At 40.9% G+C, this 23,020-nt stretch overlaps 2 protein-coding genes across 7 annotated transcripts in view; one reads left to right on the forward strand and one right to left on the reverse strand.

The window, feature by feature from the left end:
* Positions 1-15,294, reverse strand: part of LOC140204170 (ecto-NOX disulfide-thiol exchanger 2-like) — a 267,263-nt gene extending 251,969 nt beyond the window's left edge. For all 6 annotated transcript variants that reach the window (XM_072270622.1, XM_072270620.1, XM_072270619.1 and 3 more), the window contains exon 1: positions 15,189-15,294. The gene's annotated coding sequence lies outside the window, so the exon portion shown is untranslated. The remainder of the gene's footprint in view (positions 1-15,188) is intronic.
* A 126-nt stretch (positions 15,295-15,420) lies between these two features.
* The window catches only part of LOC140203718 (ATP-binding cassette sub-family C member 5-like), a 173,910-nt gene continuing 166,310 nt past the window's right edge, over positions 15,421-23,020 (forward strand). Inside the window, exon 1 of the mRNA XM_072269755.1 lies at positions 15,421-15,512. The gene's annotated coding sequence lies outside the window, so the exon portion shown is untranslated. The remainder of the gene's footprint in view (positions 15,513-23,020) is intronic.

The raw sequence follows: 23,020 nt of genomic DNA on the forward strand, positions 1-23,020 counted from the left end.
TGATTCTTATTGTGTTTCTTTGTATTTACTGTGCATGCCTGCAAGAAAATGAATCTCAGGGTTGTATATGACTACATACTTTGACAATAAATTTACATTGAACTTTTGAACTTTGGACTTCAATAAAGTTATTGAATGCAAATTTCAGAAATCCACACTGACTTTGCCTTATCTCATTTGCAACTCAATAATCAAGCTCAGCATTACTTAGGTTCCAGAGATATCATGCAGAAGCTAAATGGATGGTAGAGGCAGATACTCTCACAGTTAAGAAATATCTACGAGTCCTACAATTAGCTTGATGTAGAAAGCTAAAGACCAACAGCTGGTAAATAGAATCAAAGATATATACAGGTGCACATTCCTTTATCCAAAATTCTGAAATCCAAAAAGCTCCGAAAACTGAAGCTTTTTTCGCCAACAGCTGATGTCACTCAGGTGCGACGTGGAAGCACTAGCAGAGGCCGCCAGACATCAGTTGTGGCTCAGCGCTCGTACTAGTTACACGTGCATTTGTTGTTCGCTGATTGTGTTCACTATTGACTTTGTGTTTAATTTCACTGTGAAAATGTCAAAAAGAGCTGCAGATACCCCTGTGGGTAACAATGAGAAAAGGAGAAGGAATCTTCTCTATCAATAACACAGGAAGTGGAGTTATTGCAGCTTGATCGTGGTGTGTCTGTGCGGCGTCTTACTGAAGAAATTAGTATCGGAACTACCACTGTATATGATTTAAATAAAGAGAAAGACAAGTTACTGAAGTTTTATAATGCCAGTGACGTTCTACATTTATTCCAATAAGTCATTTACCATGTGTTTGATTCGGTTCGTTTGAAGCTGTATATTTTTTATGTTTTATTGAATGTTTTTGTTGAAAATAAAATTTCTTCTTGTCATTATTCCCTAAACAATACAGTATAACAATTATTTACATAGCATTTACATTGTATTAGCTATTATAAGTCAATAGATAGACATATCAGATAGATAGGCAAGGAGAACCTGATCATTAAATTTGCAGATGGTTTGTCAAATCTTAAAACACATTCGACTTCATATATTAAAACAAAATGGGAGAAGGAAGGAGGGATAATTATATCTGAGGAAGAATGGACAATAATATGGAGGTATCAATGGAAGTGTATTGGTTCACAGAAATGAGGGAGTTCGGATGGAAAAACTTGATAAGACATTTTATTACACCCTCTCAGAAATCCTATTATGATAGTAACCTCCCTGTTTGCTGGAGAAATTGTGGACATCAAAATGCAAGCCATTATCATATTTTCTGGGAATCCCCCATTATCAAAGACTGTTGGAGTGAGATACACAATGCCCTACAAGACATCTTTAAATGTGAAATACCCTTAGAAAGTAAGACCATATATTTTGGGTATATATCTCAAGAATGGCTGAAAAGAGATAAATATTTAATGAATATACTGCTGGTGGCTGATAAAAAGACTCTTACCAGGAAATGGTTATCACAGGAGAGCCCAACTTTAAATGTATGGATGGAAATTTTAATGGGCATTTACAAAATGGAGAAGATAAACAGCATCTGTAAGTTGGAACAATTTGATTCACACTGGGAAAACTGGTTTAACTACATAACACCTCATAGGCCTGATTTTATTCTCACAAATCAATGAATTTGTAAAAAAAAGATCACTCCCCACTCAGTACAAGTTTTCTTCTTTTGCTTGTTCTTTCTTTCCTCTCTTTTCTATAAGTGTATACCTCAGATAAATATTATGTGGAGATTTGTGGCATATATGACTTGGTACTATTCTGTATGTTCTATCTTATATGGGAGGCAAGGTTTGAGGGTCGGCACAACATTGCGGGCTGAAGGGCCTGTACTGTGCTGTACTATTCTATATGTTCTATATGATACCACAGTGGTGGGGCTCAGCAGCAAAAATGATGAAACAATGTACAGGGATGAGGTCAAACACCTAGAGAGCTGGTGCAGGGATAACAACTTGATGCTTAATGTCACCAAAACCAAGGAGATGATCGTCGATTTCAGACAGTCTCAGCCTGAGCACACACCCCTCAGCATCAGCGGCTCCACAGTGGACAGAGTGGAAAACATCAAGTTCCCTGGGGTGCAGATCTCGGACAATCTCACCTGGTCCAGGAACACCACTGGGATTGTGAAACAGGCCCAGCAGAGATTGCACTTTCTGAGGAAGCTTAAACAAGCATCACTCCCCACTAACATCTTAACTACATTCTACAGAGGCGTGGTTGAGAGCGTGCTGACCTTTTGCATCACAACCTGGTACTCCAGCTGCAGTGCTGTCAACAAAAAAGCCTTGCAGAGGGTGGTTAGGGGTGCAGAGAAGGTTATTGGGGTCTCTCTACCTTCTGTCCAAGACCTCTTTCAGAGTCGATGCCTCCAGAAGACACGGTACATCATTAAAGGCCCCTCACACTCTCTCCATGAACTGCTTGTTCTTCTGCCATCAGGCAAGCATTACAGGAGCATCAAAACTAAAACCACAAGACTACTAAACAGCTTCCTCCCACAAGCAGTCGGACTGCTAAATAGCTGCTCTACCTGACTCTGCTTTGGACACTTTTAACTTGCACTGGACACTTATAACTTGATTTTAACTGACACGTGGCTGTTGTGTTTTACTATTTATTGTTATGTTTATTATTTAGTATTGCATTTGTTATGTTATGATTGCACTGCTCCTGAGAAACACTGTCTCATTCTGCCCTGCAGAGCTGATGTACGGTTAGAATGACAATAAAGTTTTTTGAATCTTGAATCCGTTAGCCTCGTGAGACCACGGATTTGTGCCTTGGAAGGTTTCCAGGGAGCAGGCCTGGGCAAGGTCGTATGAAAGACCGGCAGTTGCCCATGCTGCAAGTCTCCCCTCTCCATGCCACCGATGTTGTCCAAGGGAAGGGCATTAGGACCCATAGAGCTTGGCACTGGTGTCGTCGCAGAGCAATGTGTGGTTAAGTGCCTTATTATGTAATCTAGAGATAATTTAAAGTATACGGGAGGATGTGTGTAGGTTTGGTGCGCCGCTGGGTCCTAAAGTCCACTGCACTGAGACAGGTTAAATAAGGGACTTCAGCATACATGTTTTTTGGTATCACGGGGTGAGGGGGTCTGAAAACCAAAATGCAACTGGCCCCAAGGATTTCAGATAAGGGATTGTGGACCTGTAGTATGGAAATATATTCATGTCTACACTTGGCCCATATTCCTCTAAATGTTTCCAACATGGATCTGTCGAAACATTTTTTTTAGATGTTGGTCGTACCACTTCCTCTGGCATATACCCATCACTCCCTGTGCCCCTCAAATCCCAAGTTTTCCCTCTCATCCACATCCTTTACTTTTAGGCTCCCCTACTCAGGGAAAAGAAAAACTCTGATCATCTAACTTACCTATGCCTCTAATGATATTATGCAACCTTACAAGGTCACCCCTCAGTCTCCTACTCTCCATGAAAAACAGTTCCAGGTCATCCAGTCTTTTCTTACAACTCAAGCCACCCCGTCCCAGGAACACCCGAGGAATGGAATTAATATGGGTGCCTCTTGAGCAGTATGGATTTGATGTGCTGAAGGACATTTTATTGTGTTGTATCACTCCACAAAACAAGATCATGAATAGAATTCTCCTGTTGTATAATTCCACTATATACTTAGTGGCCACTTTATTAGATACACCAGCTCATTAATGCAATTATGAGGCAGCAACTCAATACATAAAAGCATACCGACATGCTCAAGAGGTGCAGTTGTTTTTCAGACCAAATGTCAGAACGCAGAAGAAATTGGTCTAAGTGACTTTGACAGTGGAATAATTGTTGGTACCGTATAAGGCGGTTTGAGTATATCAGAAACTGTTGATCTCTGGGGTTTTCACACACAATTGTCTCTAGAGTTTACAGAGAATGGTGCAAGAAACACCCAGTGAGTGGAAGTTCTGTAACAGAAAATGTTTTGTAAATGAGAAAAGTCAGAGGAGAATGGGCAGACTGGTTCAAGCTGAAAGGAAGGCAACAGTAACTCAAATAACCATGCATTACAACAGGGGTGTGCAGGAGAATATCACGTCAAATGGGCTACAGCAGCAGAAAACCACGAACATACACTCAGTGGCCACTTTATTGGGTGCAAGAGATACCTAATAAAGTGGAAAGTAGGCAGAATGGAATTATGATTATTTATACACTTAATACAATATACTATGTAATACATAATATATATATAAAGAAAAAAAACTTGAGTAATCAAACGATCACAGTTCAGAACTACTGAAGCTATTGTGTTGCTTATTGAATACACCTAGGCCAATATGGAAAAGATAAGCTAGAAGCATCCTTTACAAATACAAGGGACAGTGAAACCTCAGCACATGACGAGACTTTACATACATTGCATCTATACACATATGCAACCGTGCAAAGAGGTATCCATCAGCATGATTTCTTCCTCCACTTTCTCTGGAGATTAGTATAATGCATTTCTTACAGATATACGCTGATTTTGATCTCCAAATATATGGAAAAAGACGCAGGTAATTGCTAATCAGAAACAAAGTCTGCAGATACTGGAAATCCAAAGCAACTCACACAAAATGCTAGAGGAACTCAACAGGTCAAACAGCATCTGTGGAAATGAATGAACAATCGACATTTCAAGCTGTGACCCTACCTCAGGACCCAAATGGAAGGGGGAAGATGCCAGAATAAAAAGGTAGGGGTTAGGAGGAGGAGGCTATCTAGAAGTTGATAGGTGAAACCAGGTGTGTGGGAAATGTAAAGGACTGGAGAAGGAGGAATCTGATAGGAGAGGAGAGTGGACCATAGGAAAAAGGAAGGAAGGAGGAACCCAGGGGAAGTGATAGGCAGGTGAGAAGAGGTAGAAGGCCAGAATGGGGTATAGAAGAAGAGGAGAGTGGAAGGATTTTTTTTAAATCGGAAGGAAAAATCAATATTCATGCCACTAGATGGAATATCAGGTGTTGCTCCTCCACCCTGAGTGTGGTCTCACCTTGGCATAACAGAAGGCCATGGACTGTCATGTTGAAACAGGAATGGGAATCGGAATTGAGTTGAGTGCTACTCAACCAATGCCCAGCCACTAGTTCAAACTGCGTCTCACATTACTGACTCAAAGCCATCTGCTGTGCAAACTTGTGGCCTTCAAACTTTTACCACTGATGAAATTGCCATAATGTAGCTGTAATAATTATTCTAAAATCTACACAAAGTAAATAAATATTCCTTGATCTATTGCTTTTAATGGATAAATATTTATAAAAAATATGCACAAGGTTTCAACACTCAAAGGAACACATTTTCTGGCATTTACTGTATCACAGTCATATAAATCACCCTGCCACCAATTCATCGAAACAGCAGCAATGGCAATTCTGTGGATCAACAAATGATTTAAAAAAATCAATAATATAATTAATACTCAGGATCTTAAAGATTTTGTTCTGTCTTATGTATTCTGTTTTAAATGGATCCTGTATGGATTCTTCAAAGACTTTCTAAATACAAAAATGATTAACTTTGGATGATTCTGGACAAAATGGTCAGAAAATAAAAGATGTCTAGTTAGAAAGCAATTTATGAGGCAATATGGCAGGAGGAGAGAGAGCAGCACGCCGCGCGTGCACAGCCCTCCGGTGAAAAATAATATCGTATCCGTTAAATAGGGGCCGTGGACAATTCTGATTTGATGGAGAGGGACGTGAAAGCACAGAGGAACATCTGGAGAAATTTCTGAAATGCTCGTTTGCTGCTGTCGTTACTGCGTGGTCGGGAATCTTCCGGAGGGTAAGCCTCAAAATCCCCGGCTTTGCCTGCTGTTGGCGACTGAGATGGAGGTCAAATCGTTTGGACAGAGATGGCGCTCAGTACTCGGTGTCGGAGAGCTGATTTGGAGGCTCAAAGTTTTCGGATGACTCAGAGACGGATTGTGGTTGGGCATGGCAGGGAGAGTTTTTCTTCCTTCTCCGATCTGCGTGAGATGTGGGACATTTGAGAGACTTTGAACTTTTACTGTGCTCATGGACTTCTTCATCAAGTTATGGTATTGTTGCACTGTTGTAACTATATGTTATAATTATGTGGTTTTATCAGTTTTTTCAGTCTTGGTCTGTCCTGTGTTTTGTGATACCACACCAGAGGAAATATTGTATCATTTCTTAATGCATGCATTACTAAATGACAATAAAAGAGGACTGCGTGTCTTCATAATCTAAAAATTCATTTAGGCAAGTGACTTTACTGTCAAATCCTGACAACAAGTATACTATACAAGTCAGTACCGATGATAATTGATAGACATCTTAAGAATTAAATAATCAGATTTCAGAAGTTGATAACTGGCAGATTCTACATTTTATTTTTATTTCACCTTTGAACTACTTACTTATGTACAATTGCCACAACTACAGAAGACAACTCATCCCACTATATCTATACCATTCCCGGGATTTTCTGTTACATGGTGGAATGTTTTGCAGTTTGCCTGCAACCTATTCCTTATTGTTGGCATCTTAACAATCATGGAGCTGAGGAGAAAATGGCCCCAAAACGTGACTGCTTTGCTTGCAGCTTCGAAAACAGCTCTATTTCTATCGTTAATACCTCTATTTTTCCCTTTCAGGGTTCTTTTGAACACCCTGATCTGGAATTACATGTTGACTTCGGTTCTTTGCGGGAATGGGACCCACTCTTGGGGTCTCATGACTGGCCGTTATTCAATATACGAAGGACGCGGCCTAGAAGATTAGCTTGCCTTCTTTGGGGCACTCCTTTGTTTTCATGGATGGTTGTGAAGATAAAGAATTTCAGGATGTATATTGTATACATTTCTCTGACATTAAATGTACCTTTGAAACCTTTGAATCATGTACATCACTTCTCATTTCCCACCTAATCACCATATTCTTCAATTCCAGCACCGTTCTGTATGCCCTCCCCGTGGAATACATGGGTTTCCTCCCACAATACAAATGTGTACCGAGTAGGTTAATTGTCCCGTGATTAGGTTAGGGTTAATTGGGTTTGTCGGGGTTGCTGGGAGAGCGTGGCTTGAAGAGCTGGAAGGTCCTACTCCACGCTGTATCACTAAATAAATAAAATAAAAATAAACAACTTCCTTTCATGTCCCAAGTCTATTGCAGCTACGTATAAACACACACCTTAAAGATTCACAAACAAGCGAGTGAAAACAGCTCTCCCCTTTGCCTTCTAACTAACCAACCTTTATTTTCTGATCATTCCACCCACAATCATCGAAAGTTAATGATTTCTCCTTTTAAACTCCAGCCAACATTGGTCAAACTTGCTCACCCTCTCTGCATATAAGAATCCTCTCAAACCAAAATTACTCTTTGGCCTACGCACAAAAATACACACGCAATCTCATCAAAACAGTGCTTGCAGTTTTATTGCAATGAAAACCAGCTCTACTCCCTTTCTTACTATATTTAGGAGATCACCAACTGCTCATGAACTAACACAGCAAAATCTCACATTTAGTATTTCGCAGTTATTTTGAAACAGCTTTTCGAGCCTTCTTTTCAAACGACATAATCTCATATTTTTGTACATCACACTATCTAGTACCTTCTTCCTATTCACTTAACCTTTCCATGTTGGCTTATAAATTCTGTATCTAAAGTGCAGATCACTATCTCATAAGGCATTAGCATTTACAGTATATTTTTCCACCAAGGTCAATAACCGAGTGAAATGATGTAATATAAATAGTGAAACAGGAGTATGTTAATTATAAGTAAACCACCCATTCAAATTACTCCCCCCATTCCCACTGCAAATGACAGACAAACAGTTGATGTAGGTTAGCCAATGATTTGGCATAACAGTCTAACTGGATTGAGGAACCAAATGGTTCTGACCTTACCTGTTCCAAGTTTAATGTCATTAAATGCAAAGCATCGATTTCCAATAGACAGACACACACACACCAATCTACATATGTAAACCTAAAATGTACTAACAGCTCCCTACTCCTCCACAGTCCACAATGTTTTTCATACTTTCTCCAGTTATTACGGAAAATCCTTATCAAACTGAGGTACTTGCAGTACCTACCAAACACAAAAAGTGATAAAAAAAAGTAATTGCAACTAATTATGATTTCAAAGCACAATTCTAAACAGTAAAATAGCAACAAATTTTCAAAAATTGTTTGCATGTTAAACTTATCCCCATTGTTGATAACTTCCCTCCGATCTCCAATACTCATTACTCTTTATTTCTCCAATTTACAAATCCATCACATCACCAATTTCCTTTACATCCACCACCAACAGAACCATATAATACATTGTCAAATAGCTCAGTATAAACATAGGGATGACAACTACATTGGCTGAGAGGCTGTAGTCTGACAGTTGCCTTCAGAAGTATATGTTGCCACAAAAGTGAGTGGCTAGGATCACATTTCCGGATGCTCACTGCAACCATATGACCAAATTTTTTAAAGCATCGGTGACAGAACTCTTAGTGTATAAAGCTCCAGACTCAGCACAGCAGTTTTAAAACATAAATTTTCTGTATTATCACAGTAGATACCAAGTTACCATTCTTTAGTTACAGTTTTCATAACACACAGCATACTCCAAAGACAGAAAAACAATAAACTACTAAGACCAAAAGGGAACTCATAGAATGGATGGATACTCTTATGGTACAAGGAAAAATTTGACATGCTAGACTTGTATTTGCTAGAATTTTTTTATGGGCAAGAGGAAACTTAATTGCAAGATCCCTGAAAATCTTAACAGTATGGATTTGGAGAGGATATTTCCACTTGTGGAAGAACCCAGAAATAAGGGTACTGTTTAAAATTGAGGAGTTAGCCACTTTAAGATGGATGACATAAAATTTACAGTCACAGAGTTGAAATCTTTGAAACCCTCTTCCTCAAAGGGTAATGGAAGCAGTCTTTAAGTAATTTTAGTATCTTAAATGCAGCGGTAGATAGAAACTTGATAAGCAAATGTGATGAAGGATTATTGATGGTAAGCTGGAACATGGAACTCAAGTTACAATCACATCAGTAATGATTTTATTGAATAGCGAAGCGAGCTTGAAGGTGTTGGATTCTAATATTTTAATCTAAGGCTCTTTCAAAAGTCAGGAAAGAGGCACAAGACTCATTGCTTCACTATCGTTTTATTAAGCATTAATAAAACAAAGTGAGTTTAAAACAGTGATAGTGGTTGAGAGAGGGAAAGTCAAAAGATCTAAGATGGCGCTGCAAATGATAAACATGAGATGGTACTGCCCCCTGGTACAGCTCTTTTGATAGATGAGGAAAATTCCACTCAAATTTTTTAGGAAAGAGTTGACCAACGAGAAAGTCCTTATTTAAATAATGCAGCACCAAGAGAAGCTTCCAGAACCCTCCAGAATTATACCCATATAACCACTAGGGGACACACCAAACAACTGCATATACACACTGTGATCACTGGGAAGCATATTAAACTGTTACATGCCTTCAAGAACTACTTTAAAAACAATTAATTGTTAAAATGCAAAGAAAATAATAATTAAACAGTCAGGTACAATGGGATGACAGGACAGTTCCTGCTCCTAATTCATAGGGTTATACATCCAAGCTCAAAGATGGCAGTTGAGCTGAAGCTCATAGCATAACATCAACTTTTCCATTCGCTTGGAAACAATGAAAGGAGGCTCTCAGCACATTACAGGGTTCACTCTAAAGCCAGCCAAATGCTGTTGGGATTCTTGACTTACATAGATCTGGTCTACCTTTGACCCATTGTCTAAATGGGAGATTCAAGAGGTGCAGCAAGTAGACTGGTTTTGTACACAAGAGTCCCATCTCAGGATCACAATTCACTAAACTGAGGAAGTCCGATCCATCCTTTCTCAATGTTTCAGGTTAAAAATTGTGATCAGTAACAAGTTGCTCAGTTAATATTGTTACTCAGCATGAGGCAGTGTGTATTTGTTAAATTTTTCCCCAAGTGCATAATTAACACATAAAAATATTTTGTGTACACATTAATCACAAATGTTAAAATAGGAATTAATAGGCAACACCAGCATTTAAATTAACTGTGCAATAACATTCTCTCAAAGTGCTACATCTTTTTGCATGATCAGCAAGTGCTCCTTAATTGCATGCCATGCTATTGTCTTATTTTTATTCCTTCCTGTTAGGAGGTGCCAAGCTGCGATGTCCATCAGGGTCGTGCCTCAGACTTAGATTTTTTTTTAAGGTTTGTAAATATCGTTTCGGAGTTGGGATCAGATTATGGTTTAGGTACAAGGATGAGGAAGAATTAGAGATCATGGGCAGCATGTTTGGCATCCAGGTTGGGGTGCTCTGCAGTTGAAGGTCAGTGATTTCAGAGGTCAATCATCAGGCGCTGAGGAGACCAGCGATCCCCAGGTCAGTGAGTTCCGGTCAGAGGTCCATACAGGAAGGAGTCACAAGGGCCAATAACCACACTAAGTCATAGCAGTTGGAGGTCTGTGCGAGTTTGGAAGTTGAGGCCCAAAGATCAAACACAAGATTGGTGAATCCTGAGGTTGAAGCTTGAAGAGCAAAGTCCCATGATTGGCGATTCCTGAGGTCAATACCCAAGGTATATGAAATCTGGAGGCAAAGCAGGTGGTCAAATTCCAGAGGCAGAAGTCCCAAGTCGAAGACCGAAGTCAGCAAGACTGAAGGTAGAGGCCTAAAGGTCAAAGCCACTAGGTCAACTTGTCCAGAGGTCAGAAGCCTGATTTAAGTCTGAGCCAGGAACTGAAGGATGGAGGCCCGATGACCGCAGGCCGGAGTCTGGGCAAGGACTGGAGGTGGCCATCCTGGGGCTGGAGATCTGTCTGTGAATGGCTGGATAGGAAAGGGACTTGTTTTGCTGATTGTTTCTTGTTTTGTTGTTGCTGCTGTTTATGTCGTTCTGCCGAACACAGAACAGCACCACACAGGAACAGGCCCTATGGCCCACTACGCTGCTTAATTTGGAAGGGCCGTAGCCGAACAGTTCCCAACACTTACAAGGCCATCAAGTACTGTACTGTGCTTAGAGCACACCATTTTTAAATAGTATCGGTTACATATGTTTGTGTCCAAAAGGCAGTGATTTTTGTCACTGATAGTTGGGAGAAATAAGCAGGAAGACAATGCTCAACCTGTTTGCTCACTGCAGGCTTGGGAGTAAAAATTAAACAATTCAGGCTTGCCAGAAAAGGCTGGGAGTAAAAATTAAACAATTTCACAACTTCAATGTGAGGAACCATGAAGAATTTGAAGGTATTGACAATCAACTTGAACGTTACAATAAAACTGAAAATTTGGAAGATGCTATAGTCAAAAGTACGTATGAAAGTATTCCATTATCTATTGTTTCGAGGTCCTCACCCTCCACCACATCCATATCATCTCTCTTTTGCATGATAGACATGTCCTCCACTGTGAAGACCAACACAAAATACTCATTCAAAGCCTCAGCCATTTCCTCATTACCCAATATCAATTTCCCCTTCTCATCCTTCAAGGGACCTATGTTCAATTTGACTACCCTTTTCTGCTTTATATAATTACTGTATAAAAACATTTACTATCTGTTTTTATATTTTGTACTAGTTTATTTTCATAACCAATCTTCCCTTTCTTTATTGCTTTTTTAAAGTTTTCTCAATCTTCCAGTTTCCCACTACTGGCGACTGTGTATACACGAGCTTTTAACTTGATGCCTTCCTTTATTTCCTCAGTTATCCATGGCTGGCTCTCACCACCCTTACTGTCCTGGTTTTTAACTCGAATATACTTTTGTTGAGCACTGTGAAAAATCTCTTTGAAAGTCTTCCACTGGTCCACAACTGTCCCACCATATAGCCTGTGTTCCCAGCCTACCCTATCCAACTCCTCCCTCATCCCATTTTAGTCTCCCTTGTTTAGGCATAATACACTGGTTTTGGATCTAATTATTGCACTCTCCATTTGTATGAGAAACTCAGTCACACTGTGATCACTCTTTCCAAGAGGATCCTTAACTACAAGATTGCTAATTTTACCTGTCTCATTGCACAGGACCAGATCCATGAGCTTGTTCCCTTGTAGGTTCAGTAACATGCTGTTCAAGAAGATATAATTTAAGCATTCTATGAAGACCTCCTTAAGACTGTCTCGACCAACTTGATTCACCCAAACTATGTGCAAGTTAAAGTCCCCCATGATAACTGCTGTTCCATTCTTACATGCCTCAGATATTTCTCTGTTTACTGCCTGTGCCACTGTAATGTTATTATTCGGTGGACGATAGACAACTCCTACTAGTGATGTTTCTTCCCTATACAATTCCTAATCTCTACGCAGATGGATTCAACATTTTGCTTCTGAGATCTTATATCATCTCCCACTATCACCCTGATCGCATCCTTAATTAAGAGCACTACCCCACCTCCTTTATTACCTGATATCCTTTGATAGTTAATTCCCAATCCTTCCCACCCTGCGACCACATTTCTGCAACGGCCACTGAATCACACCCCTTTATATTGTTCCATTATACAGCCTGTGCTCCCAGTCTATTCCATCCAGCTCCTCCCTTTAAAGTGATTTGTGCCAAAAGTTCACTGACGTTGTTTCAAATACTACGGCATTCAGACAAAGTGCCCTTACATGCATTGTGCTTTTAAAATCTAGTAACCTTTGTCTTTTTTGCACTTGACTTTTCTGCACCTTACCAGGTCCTGTATCCTGGTAAAAGAAATCTTTGACCAATTATTACCAACATGTCACCTGGAGCCAAGAGGTCCCAACACACTCAACCACTGCTATACTGCCATAGGGAATGCCTACTGTTTGATTCCTAAACCGCATTTTGGAAAATCTGATCACTTGGCTATCCTCCTACCCGCTTACAGGCAGAGGGCAATGAAGGGGTGGTTGCGAAAGGCAAAGGATCAGCTGCAGAGTTGTTTCAAGTTAGTTCACTGGATCTGAACAAATATACACCACGGTCATCACGGACTTCATTAGAACAGTCGTGGATGAGCATGCCCCCACAAGATCATTCCGAGTCTTCCATAACCAGAAGCCCTTGATGAACCATGGGATCCGTAATCTGCTGAGGCGCGTTCAGGTCTAGCGACCAAGTAAAACACAAGGTCTAGGGATAATTTCCAGAAGCGACAATTCCAGACGAAACTTGAATGATAGAAGGATGCTCAACAGGTGTAGTAGGGCTTAAATGCCAACACCTCTAATAAAGTGAAACCAAGTGACATAGGTGACAATAATGTTTCGCTCCTAGATGAGTTCAATTCCTTTTATTCTCACTTTGATAATCGAAACATGGAGGAACCTCCACATGCTCCCACGGCCCCCAACAACTCAGTGACTTCAGTCTCTGAGGCCGATGTAAGAGCATCCTTCAGGAGGGTGAACATACGGAAAGCTTACAGCCCAGACAGGGCACCTGGCCAAGTACTAAAGCCCTGCGCTGATCAACTAACTGGAGTGTTCACCAACATCTTTAACCTCTCGCTTCGGCAGGCTGAGGATACCCACTTGCTTCAAGCAGACTTCAATTATATCGGTGCCTCAAAAGAATGTGGCAACCTGTCCCAATGACTATCATCCAGTTACAATCACTGTGATGAAGTGCTTTGAGAAGCTGGTGATGGACCACATCAGCTGCTGCCTGAAAAGCTACTGAGATCTGCTCCAATTTGCAGTCCATCATAGCAGGTCAACAGCAGATACCAAGTCATTGGCTCCTTACTCAACTGTGAAACATCTGGGCAGTAATAACACATACATCAGGATGCTCCTCATTGATTACAGCTCTAGATTCAATACTATCATCTCCTCAAAACTAAACAATAAGCTTCTACACCTAGGCCTCAAAACTGCCTCTTCCAACCGGATTCTAGATATCTGAACTTGCAAACCCTAGTCAGCCCTGATTGGTAACATCTCCTCCAAAATAATCATCAGCATAGGTCAAGCACAAGGCTGCGTGATTAGCCCCCTGCTAACACTTATGACTGTGAGGCCAAGCACAGCTCGAATGCAATATTTAAGTTTGCTGACAATACCACTGCCGTTGGCCGAATCAAAGGTGGTGAAAAATCAGCATATAGGAGTGAGATTGAAAATCTGGCTGAGTGGTCCCACAACAACCTCTTACTGAATGTCAGCAAGACCAAGGAGCTGATTATTGAGCAATACACACACACACACACAAAATAAAATTATTTCCATCATTAAGGCCTGGTGAATTTAAAATCTTACATTCCAAATTAGTCTTGGAGTATACAAAATGACCTGGTCTGGAAGGTTTCTAATCATTTTTGAGCGTTATAAAGAAAATACACATAAGTATTTCAAAGACTGACAAATCTCAGGATAAATATATGGTGACATATATGTACCTTGATTACTTTGAACTTTGACGGGTCAAATTTTGCGACCCCCACAGGTAACAATGTAACAACATAAGTAATTAATTGATAATTCACATAATTGAGTATAACTTTATAAATGCAACTAAGGACGTCAAAATCAAACGTCTCCGATATCCTCTTCTCATTTCACTTTATATGATACTGCATTAGGAGGTTCTGGATCATCTATTGTGTCGTTTCCTTTAAGTTACAGTATAACAGGAGCACACAAAAAGCCAAGAGCCGCGTCCACTTGTAGCTTTTCTAAAAGATCGACGAGCTGAAATATTTTCGCTCGAAGATTTTTTTATAAGATTTCACTTTAACTATAACAGCATCTTTAGTAAATTAAAAAACTCAAGGTTACTAAACAAGAAAATGTTTAGTAAAAAGCCCAACCAGCGTACAAACCCAGTGCAACGATGTTCAAGAAACCGGCTCTAACTATCTCCAAACCTATAACCCGCCAGGAGGCGCTGGGCATCATATCCGCACACGATAATGTAGACTCAAAACAATTAAACGGTATATTGTTAGTGTTTTATTTAAATCAAGTAAAGTACAGAAAAGGAAACGAGTGTGAGATATTTCAGTACACGATTAGCAGCTATACTTTCAATAGTCAAAATGGGAAGCTTGGCATTAGCTACATAAGAAAGCATCTAAAGTATATAGGTTGCAATAACACAGGCATTGTCATTAACGTATACACTGATGAACTCTGAAAACACTTACCATTAACCAAGCAGCAGCTGCCGAATTTTACCGACTGTTCCGTGTTTCCATGCAGCTAAACGACGAGGAACATGCAGGGGCAAGATGGGCCGCCGATATCACGTGATGGAACCGCCGGGAGGGAAGCTTGGACGCAGAAAGTCTTCACTCAGCCCAAGAAGTCGACGCATGCGCGGCAACATTCAGGGCGGCCAGAGGGTATGTGGTTGCCATGGAGACAGTTGGAAGGCGGAACTACCCGGACGCGTTTTCAGTGAACTGGAGCAGGAGCGTCTGTTGGTTTCTGCTTTGTTGATCTCCGAAATCATTTTGTACATAATTCTGGTAAGTACATAAGGTTAGTCGACTCAGGTCGTACTAAGGAGACTCGAGAATGGAGGAGGAAGTCTTAGGTGAGGAAATTGGTTTATTATTGTCACATATATCAAGATAGTGAAAAGCTTCTCTTGCATACTGTTCATACAGATCAATTCATTACACTGTACATTGAGGTAGGACAAGGCGCAGATGAACAATAAAGTGCAAGAAAACAGATCAAGTATCTTGGTATCAAAATCCAGAATGATCTACGCTGCAATAGTCAGACGCATCATGAAACAGGAGTCCTAAATTTTTTGAGACGCAGTTTTCATCATTGTGCAACTTCAGTCAAGGAGAAGTTGTACCTCACATTTGGAATATGCAGTTGCTGCATGGGACCCATACACAAACAAAAACACTACTTCCATCGAGCGAGTCCAAAGACAGACAGCCCGATTTGTCACAAATACCTATGAGAGAGAAGCGAGTGTTACTCAACTTTTAAATTCATTAAAGTAGAACTCTCTCCAAGATAGACGTGAAGCACACCGCCTAACCTGTTTTTACAAAATGTTAAATGGTCAGCTCGACATAGACTACCAATCCCACATCAAACCCAAACCTATTAGGAGCAGACGATGGCACTCAATTCAATTTGAAATACTAACTACCAAGTTAGATTCATTTTTCCCCCGCACAATTAAAGCATGGAATAATCTTCATCCTACCATAGTCACACAACCAAATCCAATTAAATTTAAGGCAGCTTTTCTTCCTCAAAAATCTCCTTCTTAAGTCCACCCTCTGCCACCTCCAGTTTAAATTCCATGCAGAATATTTTGGAGGATCAAAAAACAGGAACCGAGATCATGACGAGGTAGATTTTGAGGTCAAGAGTCCACCATATCACACTGGGGAATCATTTTAAGGTCTTATAACAGTGGAGGAGAAGCGGCCCTTGAGCCTGGTGGTACATACTTGCAAGTTTTTGTATCTTCTGCTCAATGGAAAGGGAGTAAGAGAATGTCCTGGGCGGGTAGAGTCTTTGATTATGCTGGGTGCTTTACTTAGTGAGGAATGCAGGCAGTGCATTGAGGGGAGATTGGTTTCCGTAATGTCCTGAGCTGTGTTCAGGTGTATTTTTTTGCTGCCATACCAAGCTTTGATGCATCCAAATTGAGTGCATCAATAAAAATCGATTAGGGTCAACAGGGTCATGCCAATTTTCTTTCGCCTCCTCACGAAGTAGAGGTGTTGGTGAGTGTGGTAAACCATATATATGTTGTAACTGGGTTAACTGTCTGGACATGCCTCTCTGCTGACTGAATAAAGGTGATTTTGCCTTGCCTCTCCCCCTCAGTCCAGGGACAGACACTCAGCATGGAGGTCGTATTGTACAGCGAATAAAAGCCTTTCAGTATTTTACCCAACTTCAGTCTTTTGGAGTTATTGAAGGTGCTTCAGTGAGCTTTCTTGACCATGGCATCTGCATGGTTGGCTACTTCGTAATGTTCAATCCCAGGAGCTTGAAGCTCTTAGCCCTCTCGATCTCAACATTGTGAAGGAGACACATCAAAGTTGCTGGTGAACGCAGCAGGCCAGGCAGCATCTATTGGAAGAGGTCCAGTCGACGTTTCGGGTCGAGACCCTTCGTCAGGACGCTGCGTTAGTCCTGACGAAGGGTCTCGGCCCAAAACATCGACCTCTTCCACTAGATGCTGCCTGGCCTGCTGCATTCACCAGCAACTTTGATGTGTGTTGCTTGCATCTGCAGAATTTCTCGTGATTGTGAAGCAGACAGCAGGATTTGCACAGCCCTCTTTTCTATAGCTGTGTCCAGTTCCTTTGGTTTGCTAACTTTCATGGAAGGTTATTATCATGTTACTAAGATCACTCTGCTTCCTGTACTGTGACTCATCATTATTTGAAATACTGCCCATCTGCAAACTTGTAGATGGAGTGTACAGGGAGCAGAGTAAGGGAATGAGGGTGCAACCTTGTGGAGTGTTATGTTTTGTAACTCCTAAACATAAAACTGATTGCAAGAAAAAGACAGGAGCCCAGGAAAATATGTTTTAATTTCATTTTTACTTTAGCAATTCACATGCATGCAACACAGTGGTGTGATGACGTATGCCATTCACGTACTTCATATATATAACCATAATCAATTATTTTAAAAAACTAAGAATGCTTAGTCAAACAATATATTTAGAATACTACTCATATTTCCAAAATAATAAATATAGAACACTCCTCCCTGCTTAGCTATGAACTCCAACTCAATATAGAATGCATCTCAACTTATATACATATACATTTTTTTGGTATACTATATAATACAACAATATAGACATCCACAGTAAATTTTAAATTGTCCCATTCAGGCCTGAAGATTTAATCACCGCAGATGCTTTCTTAACTTTCAGGGACAACATCTTTCCTGATAAGGGGGCTCACTATGCTTGGCAGGTGAGACTTATGACTGTGAAACAATCTCAGGTTCTGGGGCCTCCTCTGTGATGGTTACAGGAGTTGACTCCAGGACTGTTAGAAGTGGTTCTGACAACTCTGGCCAGCGTTCTTCTCTAACAATTGACTCTGCTCTCCTCACTGATCAATGTGTCATCTTCAGATAATATCAGGTGTAATTGCCATGGTGTAGGAAAGTGGTCCAGTTCTGTCCTTAATCTTTCTGAGTACCACTTTTAATGCTCTGTAGTCCCTCACCAGGACTATTTGTCCAGGAGTGAAACAGTGAAGCTCCTTGTTAGAGGAGCCCTCAATTTGTTTCGGCTGTTTGTCTTACATACTCCTTCTAAGATTGGGTTTGAAAAGATCCAAGTGTGAACACAAGGGATGGCCCAGGAAGAGCATAGCTGGTGAGTTGTTGAATATGGAGTATGATGCATAACAATATACAATGAGGGTTCTGTTTCAGTGTTAAGTGTCGTGTGCTCTGCTGATATTGCTCACAGTAAATTCTGGAGACTCTTGACAAACCATCGTAGCTGGGTGGTATGGTGCAGATGTCATATGTAGTTTCCCAATCATTTTCAGGAATGGCTGAAACTGGTCTGCCACAAACTGTGGTCCATAGCCACTGACTAATTGTTCTGGGACACCAGTCCTTGCGAAGAGGCTTCTCAACACATTAACAGTGTGCGACGCTGAGGTGGAGGCTATGGGGAACACTTCTGGCCACTTTGTAGCTGCATTCACTACCACTAAAGAAATTTGTGCCTGTGAATGCTCCAGCAGAATCCATGTGACAACTCTGCCAGAGCAATGCAGGCCTTTCCCAGGGATGGAGAGGCACTGCTTTGCCATTTTCAGTACACGTTGGCATCCCAAGCAGTGCATGGCAAGCTGCTCAATCTCATGATTTATCGCAGGCCACCAGACAAAGCCTTGAGCCAATGCTTTCATTTTGACCAACTCCAGATGACTAAAATGTAGTCCTCTACTACCTTAGTACTTACCTTGGATGGTACAAGCAGTCTCAATCTCCACATAAGGCAACCCCATTAACGGCAAGTTCATCCTAATGCTGCTAAAAATGGGGGAACAAGAATTTCTGCTGCATATTCCACCCATTTTGAATTGCCATGTAGACCTGAGACTGGGATCTTTTCTGGTTTCCCTTTGGATCATCCCTGCTGTAACAGGGCAACCTGATTTGCATTTGGAAGAATACATCAGGAGTAGTGTCCTCTTGTGTAAATTTTTCATGTATTTCCTTTTCCAAAGGTAGACGGGACAATCCAGAAGCATTTTCATTATTAGTCATCTTCTTGAATTCGATCATGTAATTGTGGCCTCCAAGAAACAGAGCCCATCTCTGCTGCTGTTAGTGGAACACCCTCATGTGGATGGAAAATGGACACTAGTGGTTGATGATCAGTAGTGAGGGTAAACTCTCTCCCATACAGATCCAGGTTGAAATGTTTTACACCCCAAACCAGACTCTGAGCCTCTCTGTCAACCTGTGCGTAATTTTTCTCTGCAGTGTTAAGGGAACGTGATGCAAAGGTCATGGAGCGTTTGCTTCCATCACTCATAACATGTGACATGACTGCTCCTATACCTTAAGGAGAGATGTCATAGGTAAGCTCTCTGGACAATATGGATGATAATATGTCAGTACAGTGCCTGATGTCACCATTTCCTTTAACTTTTGGGCATCCACCTCACATTGCTTTGTCCATTGCCATTTCTTCCCAATCTGTAGTAATGAGTTCAAGGGGTGGAGTACATTAGCCAGGAACCGGTTATAGTAATTGACAGATCCAAAAAGGACCACAATTGTGACACTTCCTTTGACTTTGGGGCATCCACCACTGCTTGAATTTTTTCAGCACACTTGTGTAATCATTGTGAGTCAGTGGTGTAACCACTGTACCTGATGCTTGGTTTAAAGAATTCACACTTGTTGCATCATGCTCTGAGCTCATAACCTTCTAATATTTTTAATACTGTCTTAAGATTTTTCCTTACAACGATGTCATCTAGGTCACTCCCAAGTGCCTGGGCAGGCTTGTAACACCTGGTCCATAGCTTTCTGCCAGAGTGCAGGTGCAGAAGTTACTCCAAAATTATGTCTATTATAGTGATAAAGCCCTTTATGATTGTTTATGATGAGATACATTTTGGACCCTCCTTTCATCTCCATTTGTAGGTTGGCCTCAGCTAAATCCACTTTGCTGAAGTGTTTCCCTCCAAAAAGGTTTGCAAAGATATCCTCTATCCTAAGCAGAAGGTATTCATCTATTTTCAGTACTCGGTTGATGGTGACCTAAAATCACCACAGATCCTGACAGACCCATTCTTTTTGGCTACTGGGACCACTGACATTGCCCATGGGCTCCACTCAACCTTGGTAAGAATATCTTCAGCCTCCATGCAATCTAGTTCACTGGCTACTTTATCATGGGTGGTTTGCAAAGCTTGGGTGTGGCATTTTCATTTAACATTATTTTACCATTGATACTGTATATTTTGAGTTTTCAATGCCATCCTTGAACACTGATGTGGCATCATCCACTACCTTTCTTAATTTACTTTCAGTTGATTCTTTTGAAGGGGATGTGGCATGCCAATTGTGCATCAATCTGTAATCAAGTTATAGTTGTCTCAGCCAATCACATCCCTACAATGCTGACCCTCCTGTTTTAACCACATACAAGTTGGTTGTTGTATTTCGCTATTACAAATGTTATTCCCACAGGAGTTATCTTTTTTCTGGTATGTTTTTAGTTGGATATCTGAAGGCTTCTGTTCAGTATCTTTGATATGCTGTTCAAACTCATTTTGTGGAATGGCTGAAACAGCTAAGCCAGTGTTCAACTCCATTTTAATTAATATACCATTCACTTTTGGTGTAAGCTATATTGTTTGATTATAGTTAGTTTGCACATAGTAAATCTCAAGGCTACTCAGTCCGGTGTCACTTACATCATTATCAGATTTTTCATCAATAGCATGCAGATTAGTGCTCTTTTTGAAACTGCAACTTGCCTTTTTATCTTTTTCCCTTCCTGTGCAGATCATTTATTTTTGTCTGCCGGACTTGCTTTTTGTATATATCTTATTTTGTTGCATTTTCTGCAAGTTTCCAGTGTATGTGAGCCCTTGCCACAACAGTAACACAATTTGTTCAGCCACGGCGGTTTCTGTTTAGACATTGCAATTTTGTTCATGTTCACTTTCATTCCCTGACTGCAGCTCAGTTGCGTCTCTGTCTGCCATTTCCATGGATAGAGCTATTTCAACAGCTCTTCGAATGCATGTTGTGCTTCAGTTAAGAGCCATTTTTGAATTCCTTCTTGAAAGATTTTACAAACGAAATGATCTCTCAGTGCATCATTAAGTCTATCACTAAACTGACAATGCTCTTTAATTCAATCACGTACTGTATGCTGAAATGGACTCCCTTTTAATTCCACTTATGAAATAGAAACATAGAAAATAGGTGCAGGAGTAGGCCATTCGGCCCTTCGAGCCTGCACCACCATTCAGTATGATCATGGCTGATCATCCAACTCAGAACCCTGTACCTGCCTTCTCTCCATACCCCCGATCCCTTTAGCCACAAGGGCCATATCTAACTCCCTCTTAAATATAGCCAATGAACTGGCCTCAACTGTTTCCTGTGGCAGAGAATTCCACAGATTCACCACTCTCTGTGTGAAGAAGTTTTTCCTCATCTCGGTCCTAAAAGGCTTTCCCTTTATCCTTAAACTGTGACCTCTCATTCTGGACTTCCCCAACATCAGGAACAATCTTCCTGCATCTAGCCTGTCCAATCCCTTTAGGATTTTATACATTTCAGTCAGATCCCCCCTCAATCTTCTAAATTCCAGCGAGTATAAGCCTAGTCAATCCAGTCTTTCATCATATGAAAGTCCTGCCATCCCAGGAATGAACCTTCTTTGTACTCCCTCTATGGCAAGAATGTTTTTCCTCAGATTAGGGGACCAAAACTGCACACAATACTCCAGGTTTGGTCTCACCAAGGCCTTGTACAACTGCAGTAGAACCTCCCCGCTCCTGTACTCGAATCCTCTTGCTATGAATGCCAGCATACCATTCGCCTTTTTCACCGCCTGCTGTACCTGCATGCCCACTTACAATGACTGGTGTATAATGACACCCAGGTCTCGTTGCACCTCCCCTTTTCCTAATCGGCCACCATTCAGATAATAATCTGTTTTCCTGTTTTTGCCACCAAAGTGGATAACCTCACATTTATCCACATTAAATTGCATCTGCCATGAATTTGCCCACTCACCTAACCTATCCAAGTCACCCTGCATCCTCTTAGCATCCTCCTCATAGCTAACACTGCCGCCTAGCTTCATGTCATCCGCAAACTTGGAGATGCTGCATTTAATTCCCTCGTCTAAGTCATTAATATATATTGTAAACAACTGGGGTCCCAGCACTGAGCCTTGCGGTACCCCACTAGTCACCGCCTGCCATTCTGAAAAGGTCCCGTTTATTCCCACTCTTTGCTTCCTGTCTGCCAACCAGTTCTCTATCCACATTAATACCTTACCCCCAATACCATGTGCTTTAAGTTTGCACACTAATCTCCTGTGTGGGACCTTGTCAAAAGCCTTTTGAAAATCTAAATATACCACATCCACTGGTTCTCCCCTATCCACTCTACTAGTTACATCCTCAAAAAATTCTTTGAGATTCGTCAGACATGATTTTCCTTTCACAAATCCATGCTGACTTTGTCAGCAATCTAAAGCATTCTGCAAACAACAATGATTGGTTCTAAATGTTCCTGCATTACTTTATTTCAGCTGGTTTCATTGGAACAGTCAGACTTTTGAGCAAACTATGCTTTTTAACCCAATGCTGTCAGCAAAACTGGTACCTGTTCTCATTGGCTGATCCATTTGTTTTAAAATATTGCTCAATTCACTCAGTATACGTATTCCAGTTACTGTATGCCTTGTGCAATCGAACACATCTATCTTTCCAATGTAGACAGCCATTTCTGCTTTTTTTAATTTATGATT

Source organism: Mobula birostris, chromosome 10 (assembly GCF_030028105.1).
Source record: "Mobula birostris isolate sMobBir1 chromosome 10, sMobBir1.hap1, whole genome shotgun sequence".
Lineage (NCBI taxonomy): Eukaryota > Metazoa > Chordata > Chondrichthyes > Myliobatiformes > Myliobatidae > Mobula > Mobula birostris.